General features: G+C 36.3%; 1 non-coding gene across 1 annotated transcript; it reads left to right on the top strand.

The window, feature by feature from the left end:
• Positions 1 to 10,063: 10,063 nt before the first annotated feature.
• On the top strand, positions 10,064 to 10,227 carry LOC116097351. Its single transcript, XR_004121375.1, has one exon. It is a non-coding gene; the product is annotated as a U1 spliceosomal RNA (small nuclear RNA).
• Positions 10,228 to 10,805: the final 578 nt, after the last annotated feature.

Raw genomic sequence — 10,805 nt, 5'->3', positions numbered from 1 at the left:
AGTTACCATTAGGCTTCTTAACTGCTAGTATGGGAGTGTTAAAGGGAGAAGAGGTGGGACGAAGGAGTCTTTTTCTTAAAAGGTCAGAAATAATAGGCTTAAGTCCCCTGAGGATCTGGAGAGAGAGAGGGTATTGAGCTTGGGTTATGTACCTGGTAGAATCCAGTAACTGGATGACAACAAGAGAATGGTGTTTAGCAACAGAGGGGTTCTGGACATCCCAGACTCGGGGATCTACCTGAGAAGTTGGTAAAGGAAATAACATGGTACTGTTAGTAGATTGTTTGGCTAGGAGAAGGAGCAGGGGAACCGCTGGCAAGCCTGGGTTTAGGCGAATGTGGGGAGCAAAGGAAATAGAGGCTCCCAGCTTAGTCAGAAGATCTCTTCCCAATAAGGGTACAGGACACGTTGGCACTACCAGGAAGGAATGGGTGAAAGGTACACCCCTAAAAATGCAGCTAAGTGGTGGGGTCTGAAGAGGGAAGTAAGGTTGTCCTCCTACCCCGACAATAGGAGAACCAGAAGGAGAAGTGGGCCCCCAAAACTCTGTCAGGACTGAGGAAGTGGCTCCAGTGTCCAAGAGGAAGGAGATGGACCGCCCACATACCACAATATTTACCCTGGGCTCCCTGTTAGTGATGGCAGTAGTCGGGAGCTCGAGCCTCCTCAGTCAGCCATAGCCAAGCCTAGGAGATCAGTTGGAGGGTTATCTGGGAGTGATGTCCCTTTGTTTTGTGTAACATGAGGGCAATCAGCCATGGTTATATCTATATAGTACTTTATTGATTTAGGTATTTTTTTAGATTCTAATTTAGAAAAACAATTTTTTTAGTGAAGATGTTTTTTGATATATAACTTGAATGTGTGCTGAAAGTCAACATAAATTTTATTATTTTATTTTAAAATGCATACAAAGAATTTATTGTGCAGGGCAATAACTCAGTCCTTAAAGTGCTTACAAGTGGGCATAAAAATCTGAGATTAAATTCTTAAAACCTCTACTGAAAATCCAAAAATCCAAAACCAACAAAATGAGTGAACAAACAAACGAACAAAGAATAAAATAAAAATCCAGGAAGGGTGGCCCATACTTAAAATGTCAGTGCTGGGGTAAAGACAAGGAGGCCAATAGCAAACCATTCAGGCACTATGACCTAAGTGCTGAATTTCTGGCTAATGAGAGACTTTGTCTAAAACAATGTAATTTTAAAGAGTGGATGGTGCCTGTTCTAATTTGCTCTTCTGTTCACGTGATAACCTCATAACCAAAAGCAACTTATTGGGAGGAAAATTTTTTGCTTTGTTTTATTTCACTTTCATTTCTCAGATCATGGTAGGGGGGTTAACAGTGAAGAGACCCTAAGAGCCCGTTCCTATGCTGTTCAAAAACTAGCCAGAAGAGGTAGCGATGATTGACGAAACCAGAAATAGCCTGTACCAATACTTCCTTTCCTACTTACAGTCTCTACTCCTCTTCCCGCCTAAGCAACTGAAGCCTCCGGCAGAGCTCCACCCTGAAGACAATAAATACATTTAAATTGCTCTCATATGCCTCCTATTGTATTGAGCATGGTGACCTGGTACGGGCAGCAAAGTTTGTCAATCAGCTAAAAGGGGAATCCAGAAGAGTGGCATAGGACTGGTTGAAGGAGGCCTGAATGACCCTAAAAACTAAGCAGATAGTAGAGATCCTGACTGCATATGCCAGCACCATAGGAAAAGGAACCACTCGAGTGCAGCAAGAGTAAAGCCTAGGAAGAGTTGTGTAGTCATATTTCATATCAAAGAAAATCAGCATTGGTATCTGCAGGGTTAGCAACAAGGGTCCTAGAATTGTCCTAGAAGTGAGCAGGTTCCACGTCCTGTATGAGATGTTAACACCTGTTGCATTTGCCGTCCTTACACTGCTATCATGCCAATGAACACCAGGAGGCTTTATTTGCAACTTGTGTAACACTTCCTGTTTTTTAGGTTTTACTGATCTGGCTTGTGAGCCACTCAAAATAATGTTTGTGATCCCTACTATTGATTATGCCCTTGGAGCAAACAAAATAAAGCAACACAATGAAAAAAAAAAAAGAAAAGAAAAGGAACTAATGTATCACAAAAGATAAATAACTTTTGAATTTTTCAAATTGCTGGAAGGATAGTTTTCAGGTACACAGTCTGAAAACTTCTACACCTGAGGGGAAAGGCGAAGAGAGGGAGCAAGGGGGCGAGGGTTAGAACAGAGCAAGTGCGAGTGGGACTTAGGCATTGATGCTCTGCGAGATCAATAGGAGTCTTTATTAACAACAACAACAACAACAACAACAACAAAACACTATGTGCCTGGTCCTATTGTAGCTTGTTATGTTAGTTGATCCCTGAGAAACCTGCTTTTTTCCCACAGAGGAGGTAGGGTTGGAGGAATGAGCGGTGAGGAAGGGAATATAAGGGAGAGAGGAAGTAAGGTGGAGACACTGAGGGGAGGGGAACTGCAGTATAGATATAATACATGAGAGAAAAAAACCCACAATGTTAAGAAACTACTAAACCATATTTTAGCCTGATTGTGACAAATGCTAATTTATTAAATGACATTATATTTTCATTGAAACCTTTTTCCATGCTGTTAATTCATATCAGCATATTTGATATTGACTAGTCAACGTCAATTTCATTTCTGAGCAACTCAGCAGCTTGGAGCAAAGTAATAACCACCACCTACGAAGAGGAAAAATTAAATGTGTTAAAAGAAAAGCAAACCCAAATAGTAGTCCCAAGTGCAACCATTTCATAATTAATCCAAACAAAAAACATGTTTAGTCTTCTCTCAACTGTAAATAATACTAACAACATATTCATAACTCACAAGTATAATTTGAAAATAACTTTACAACAATATAGGATGGAAACAAGTTTAGCATAAAATGCCTCACATTTCAGAAAAGAATATTTTCCTCGAAGTTTAAGAAATATCTAGTCAGGAGACTTCACTTATAGTAGGACATATGGAATCAGTTCAGCATTCCATGTAAAATTATGTAATCCTTTTATTATATCTTCAAGGTGGCTTTTTAAAATCTAAATGAATTTTAACCAAACATATTCCCATTCTTCAATTAATAGGTAACTGCTCTTTCAGTGACTATATGTATAAAAATATATATATATGTATATATGCACACATATGCATATATATGTTATGAATATATGTTCATATTAACTTGATAGAATTATAAATAGAATTTATTAATATAATAATTATTACCATTATTTGTAGTTAGGAATTCTATAACTAACACCTACTTCTAATTGAAAGTAAACCATTGACATAGAGTCTTAGCTCTCTTATACTAGTGGGGTATATTCTGAGTAGAAGCAAATTATACCAGGCCAGTAGGAGATGGCCAACACATTAAATAAGTAAATAAATAAATAAATAAATAAATAAAAATTTCAGTGGTATTTTTAGAGGACTTAGGTTGGTTGGTTGGTTAGTGATTTGGGTGTTTGTTTGTTTGTTTGTTTCTTGTATCATCACCTTACAGAACTTTTATACTATGGCTTCTGATTTTAATTGCATGAATTTTCTATTTGTGTGTCAGCATCTGTATTTGTTTATTGAGGTTTTACTTTACCTCTTTTTTTCTACTTGATTTATTTATTATCACTATATACACATTTACCGTAAGATGAAAAATTGATTTTCAGTAATTTAAGAGATTATCATTTTTAGGTAGAGAGAACTACAAATTATTTAGCTTTTCTTACACTGAGAAAGAAACTTCATTTTTCTTTCCCCTAAGTCTTGTGATGGCTTTAACAAACAATGATTTGTTTCTAAGCTCTAAATACTAGAGACTGGATGTTCAGATTAGACAACTTTGGTGCTTGAGTACCTGACACCAGCCTAATAGTACCTACCACCTTGTGAATGGAATATTCATGGAAACTAGGGTGCAGTCTGCCAAAGAAAAATAAGAAAGACCCATATCAGTGTTGTGTTTGCTCCTAAAATAGCTCATTCATGCTCTTCTAAGGACTAATTAAAGGTTAGTTCCTTAATCCCATTGAAGGCCACCCCTCTACTGTCTTCCACTACTCTCTCTTAAAGGTTGACCACCACCTAACACTACCACAGTAAACACCAAACTTCTAACAGATAAATTCTTTGGACCCAAACCATAGCAATCAATCAATCAATAACATAAAACTAAAAGTATCATTTCATTTGTGGATACTATTGTATTTCTTAAGATATATACAGTGACAGGTATGTCATACTAGAATTTATATTGATCTTCAAGATCATATTAGAATTTATATTGATCTTCAAGTAAGCCTCAGGCCTTGGGGTGTGTGTGTGTGTGTGTGTGTGAGAGAGAGAGAGAGAGAGAGAGAGAGAGAGAGAGAGAGAGAGAGAGAGAGAGAGTTTGTATGTTGTATATATACTAGAATTATGGCTTATGTGATGATTTATTTAGTATTTTTTCCAATTTCATAGATGTATATGGTATTTGCATCATTTCCCCTTCCATACTGCTCTTCCTATGTCTTTCCCACCTCCTTTTAAATTTATGGCGTATTCTTTATTCACATATATGAAAACATAAATATATAATTACAACAATGGTCTATGTAATGTTGCTCATATATGTGTTTTTTTCTTTTTTGGGCTGACAACTTAATATTGGATAACTAATTAGAGGACTCATCCTTGAAGAAAACTGATTATGCCTCTCGGCACTTATTAATTACACATGCTTCATTATCTAGACATGGATCCTTGTTACATTGCCCTCATCCACATTGGGATGTCAACTGCCTTTGTAGTTATTCAGGTCTTCTTTAGACAACCATAATTGTTTAGAGTTTACTGAAAAAGCATCCCTACCATATATAGAAGACACAGTCTTGCAGCAGATGTTCTAGTACTCTGGCCCTTTAACTATTTTGCCCCTCTAACATGATATTCACTTAACTTTAAATGGAGAGACTGTATTTAGAATATTAAGTGTGTTTAGGGACCCCATAGTCAATGGGAGGAATTACAAATAAGAGAGAACTTACAGCACTTGTCTTTCTAAGAGAGTTACTTTACTCTGTATATTTTCCAGTTCTCTCAATTTACCAACAATTTTCATGACTTGTTTTTAATAGCCAAATAGTATCCCATTAGTGTTTATACACCACATTTCACCATGTATTTAGGTTGTTTCCATATCCTAGCTATTGTAAGTAGAGTTGCAAAGAACATGGTTGAGCAAGCATCTGTAGAGTGTCAAGCCATTTGGGTATATGCTAAGGAGTAGTATAGCTGGATTGGTTATTTGGGATATTTATTCTTAGCCTTTTGAGGATTCTTCATACTGGCTTCAAGGTTATCTGCAACAGTTTGGAATCCTACTAACAGTAAATAAAGGTTTCCTTTCTCTATAGTCAAAGTTTATTGTCCATTGTTTTATGGATCTTAGTCATTCTAAGTGTAGTAAGACATTGGACTTTTAATTCTTAGATTCTAGATTTTATTTTCCATAAATATTTATAAATACCTTTGAAGATTTTTATCATTCTCTTCTCCCGAGATTCTCCTTCTCTTCCCCTTCTCTCTCTTTCTTTCTTCTCTCTCTCTCTCTCTCTCTCTCTCTCTCTCCCACCCTCTCTTTTCCTTTCAATACTTAAAATGAATATTATTTCCCCCAACTTAAATCTTGGGAGCTTTCTGGTGCACAACTGCTGGATTCTTGAGTATACTATATTTATATTTTGGATGGGGATGAATAAAAAAGCAAAATGGATGTCAAATCATTTAGATTTTGCTTTTTGTTCTGTTAAATTGATGTCTTTCCTTTTCATTCTATTTTCTCAATAGAGCCTTAAAATGCTTTTTATGACATCCTGTTGTAGTAAATCTCCAACCCAAATATGCCCCAGCAATAAAAACTCAACTCAATTAATATAAATACAAACTGTACACCTAGATTGGGCAGATCTCTCACTACATTACAATCTTCCCCATCTATGAGACCCATTATAACTTGTGGTTTCTCCAGGCCACATGCTTCTGCTCTGCTTTCCTTCCCCCTCTTCCTCTGTCATCCTCTCTCTCTCTTTCTTCTTCTCTCCCACAACCTTCAGCTCCACCTTCCCCTCCTTCTCTGCCCAATCACAGGCTCTAGCCTTAATTATAAATTAAGGTGGGAAGAAGGTTTAAAGGAAATCACCTGAGTGTTGACTCATTCCTTGTTCACAACCCCTCTCAAATATAATTAGCCCCAGGGCTATTTTGCAGCAATGTCTTTTCCATATTTTCCTGAACCCACTGCTAATGACATTCATTGGCTTTTATTTCTTCTCAATTGTTATTCATTTGCAGTTAGTTTTGCAGCACAAATCTGTAATCCTGGCACTCAGGAAGTGAAGACATGAGGGTTGAAAGTTGAAAGTCAACCCAGACCCTGTAAGACTGTCTCTTAAAACATAAACTATCAACAAAAAATAATTTTTCCTAATATAATTCTATATTTATAATTATGAAAGCTAAATTCAGTAAACCTTAAACGGAAACTATGGACAATTGTTAAATATTCTAAGAGAAAATATCCAACTATAATCATTAACATGATCATACATAACCTTAGGGATTGTGTGGTAGTGGTAGTGGTGGTAGTAGTTGGTTGTTATTGTTGGTTGGTATGGTGGTGGTAGATTTGTACACTAAAGCTATTTGGAAGTGTCCATGAAGTTTGTAAAATAATCAGTAAACTCCTGGAATATATATGTGGAGAAAACACAACAGCCAAGTGACTCTACCATGTACCTCCATTGAAAAGCCAGAATTTCAGTGACTTAGAATACCTTTCTACAAAAATCACTTTTTAAATATGTGATCTCAGAAACTCTTTAGTCTAATAACCTATTTTCAATCCAATATCATAAGAATATCCAAGTGATTATTTTTGTCTTAAGTAATAATCAACAAAGAGTAACAGTATTCTTGTTACTGGCATCATGGTACTTGTGCTTCATTGTTTGCTTTGATAGTTGGAAAACAGATGAATGTCTATCTTTCTTTGGCACTAGACATGTAAATAATTTGAGAATTATTTGTTCATCTGTAAAAAATAAATATTGAAAACATTTCTCATGGTTTGAGTTTTAAATGAGAAACATAGAGACTGATGCATAGTAAATAGTAGTTCACTAGCTTCTAAATATGGATGATTTAACAGAATTTGAATATGGTTTGAGCAATGTAGAATTTTCATTTTGACTACTTATCAATATAACCATGTAGTGAGTAGAAGGTCCTGTGGTACATCTCTGAGATAGATGATGAGAATGTGATTTTCTGCTCTTGTAGAATATCCCAGCAATCATGAAGAAAATGAAGACTAGCTATTTCTCTTTTAAATTTTGCTCCTGTAGAATATACCATGTTACATGAAGGAAATGGAAGACAAGCTCTTTCTCTTAGTCATGATCTGAAAAATTCAAGAGTCCTTTACTTTAGAATTTGAGTAATATTACCTATCCACAAAATCTAATCATGATCCACACACTACCTTACTGATTATTTGTCCTGGTCCTATTGACCACAGTGACTCTCATCAAAATATCTGTTGAAATATTTTCATGTCCCTGAGATAGATAGCCACCTAAACCACACACATATGCACACACGCACGCACGCACACACACACATGATTGGTGAACTAATTTAAATATGCCAGTTTCATATTCAGTCTTTGCTCCATTGGAAGAAGATTACAAAACAAGAACCCACTAGCTTCACAAATTAGAAGCCTGGAAAATACCTCACAGATATCTATGAGATATCTTACAGATTAAAAAAGAATATACTATATATTTCTTTACCACTTCTTTCTTAAATGGAGATAGACAAAATAAAATAACACAACTCGGCAGTGTAGTATTTTAGCTTTAATCCTCTGATGATTGTCACAGTCTTTCAACCCTCATGAAAATCTTGCTGAGAAAATTTAAAATGGTAAGCTGACTTTGTAGTACATCTTGGTAGTTTCTCAAATGTTAAATATACAGCTACCATATGAATATAAAATTACTTCATGGACCAATTTTTCCCTTAGCTCGCTACTCAAGAGAAATGAAAGCACTTGTCCACATAAAGAAACATATACACACATGCGCATAGTAACACTATTTTGTAATAGTCAAAAGTTGAAACTATCCAAATGCCTGTCCACTGGTGAATGGGTGAACAAAGTGTTGCATAACCATATGCACAACGTGGATGGACTTTAAGAATACTAAACTAAGTCAAAGACACAGATTACAAGCTGGGGACATAGGTTAGTGTGTCAAAGAACTTACTGCACAGGTCCTACAAACCTACACTCTGTATAAATAACTTTTATTTCCTCAGATAAACTGATGAAAAGAGAGCTGTGTGAAGACACAGATTAGGTTGAGTCAAGGGAACTTCTTTCTCTGTTCTAACTATCCATAGGCATAGGTCTGGAAGCTTCTAGCCTCTGTACAATTTAGTCTGCCAAGATGACAGATTCAGTCTGGCTCTTCTCAGTTTCTCACTGAATTGCTCTGTTTGACCCCAAACCAGCCCCAGCAATTTGTTCTAATCTTCTGGATCCTTCTTATTCTCTGGCTTCAATGGTCTCAGCTGACCTGCAATGCATGTCTGCATGAACTCACAAGCTCAACTCTCCTGCCCTGCACTCACTACGTTGACTCCCAACTGACCAACTCTTTCCCTGTATGGCTGCTTTTAGTTTCTCTTCCCTGTGCTGTTCTCATGAGAGTTGAGTTTGTCCTATCTCTGACTCATTCTATCCATTCTTTCTCTAATTTGTCATTTTGTCTTCCCCTCAATTAAATGTCACTTTCAAACATCACTGCTTTCTCCTATAAACTAATTTTACCTAAAGATGTATCTAAAGTTGTTACGGTATTCCAGCTAGAGAGATTAAAGGTTGCAGCATGATTGCATTCTAGCTGGATCACACAGACCTAAGACTTTGGAAATGTTTCCATGCCAGACAATCCAAGTTGCTAGATTAAAGTTCGCATACGAGACTGAATCCTGAGAAACTACATAAACCTGAATCAGGACTACAACATTTAACCATCTTTCAAGCTCCCTATCTGCCTTATGCAAAGATGAAGAGACCCTGTCTCCAGTGGATGTTTTGGAGAAGCGTAAAGAAAGTGTTCTAAAACTAGATTCTGGTAGCCCTTGTACAAGAGTAAAAAGTACTAAAGACTATTAACTTTTATACTTTAAGGGAACACACTACATGAGGTCTTGTCTGTCTTTATAAATCTATTGTACAAGAAAAAATTCTTTACTGAGCTATGAGCAATTCTAATTATCATATAAGTTACCACTGATGATGAGTATTGTCAAAGGTTAGGTACTTGGATTCAGCAAAACAAGACTCAACTTCTGTGTCATACCTATGGTAACTCTCAGGTTTTAGAGTTTCCCTGAGACACAAAATGAAAGTGTGTTTGGAAAAACTGTTAGGATACTGAAAGAGTCTTTATCTTGACAAAACCTTGAAGGTGCTAAAGATTATGTTAGTTAGAATTACTTGCAACAGTAAGAAATAATAGATAAAATCAATTTAATGGTGAAAGGGTTTATTTGGTCTAGCAATTTTAGAAATTTAAATAAATGGTGCTTGATTCCATGTTTTGAGACCTATCAGATGAGACAGAGCATCATGACATGAGGGCATAGTGACTATTCTAATGAAGTAAAGCTGTTTACCTCAAGGCATCCAGAATATAAAACAGAGTTATCTAGGAAACAAAGGGAGAAGAGTGGGGGGGAGGAACTCTAGAAAAGAGAAGAATGGGATACACATACGATGAAGGGCAAATTGGAAAATGGGCAAGGGATTTATTTGAGAAGTGGTAAGGGAGGGTAGTACAGAGAGAAACCAATGGGAAAGGGATAAATGACACTAATGTATTTTAAGAAGACACAAGGAATTATATTATTTTACACATACATAAAATTACATATATATGTGTAATTTTATATATTATATATAACTTAAGTATGTGTAAATGCATATTTACCTGGCAGGGGAAATACCATGATCACAAAGGTGGTTTTCCCAGGGTGAGGCTTATCCATTGTACTCCGGATGTGCTGACCCCTGTAATTTCCCCAAATGCGGGAAACTCGACTGCATAATTTGTGGTAGTGGGGGACTGTGTTCATGCTCTCCCTTAGAAAAAATTTTAAAAAAAAAATGTGCAAATACTATCAAAGACTTTTGCCAGCTGTGATTCCTAATACTGTAAATACAATAGGAAGGAATTTATGCCTAGTACTCTAAATGTAGCCAATTACCCATAGCTGATTAAGTATAGAGAACCATTTATCATGGGTATCTAGTTCCAACTTATCCTTCTATAACATAATCTTAAACCAAAGTACTATAAAACATCACACAAGTGGCTGTAGAAACATTGTAAGAACCAAGGAATTAGGACATCTGGTGAGAGGTTGTGTTGTCTATACACTATAGGCACACTGATGAAATGTCAAAAATATGTTCAACTAAACAAGGTCTATGCAATGCAACACCAGTTGATATCCACTGTGGATAGGGGTGATCTCACATGTTGAAGGTGAAATCTTCACCCTTATATGAAGAACTACTGTTAATTTAGTAAGGTCTGTTGAGACAATGAGAATCAGTCTTCTATGGGGATGAGACTGTTGATATGTTACCTAATCTGAAAAGCTCAGCCCTAAACACACACAAACACACATACACACACACACACACACACACACACACACA

The sequence above is a fragment of the Mastomys coucha genome, unplaced genomic scaffold (genome assembly GCF_008632895.1).
Source record: "Mastomys coucha isolate ucsf_1 unplaced genomic scaffold, UCSF_Mcou_1 pScaffold18, whole genome shotgun sequence".
NCBI classification, from domain to species: Eukaryota; Metazoa; Chordata; class Mammalia; order Rodentia; family Muridae; genus Mastomys; species Mastomys coucha.
The sequence above is the reverse complement of the archived record's forward strand: the minus strand, read 5'-3'. Positions and strand labels throughout refer to the sequence as shown.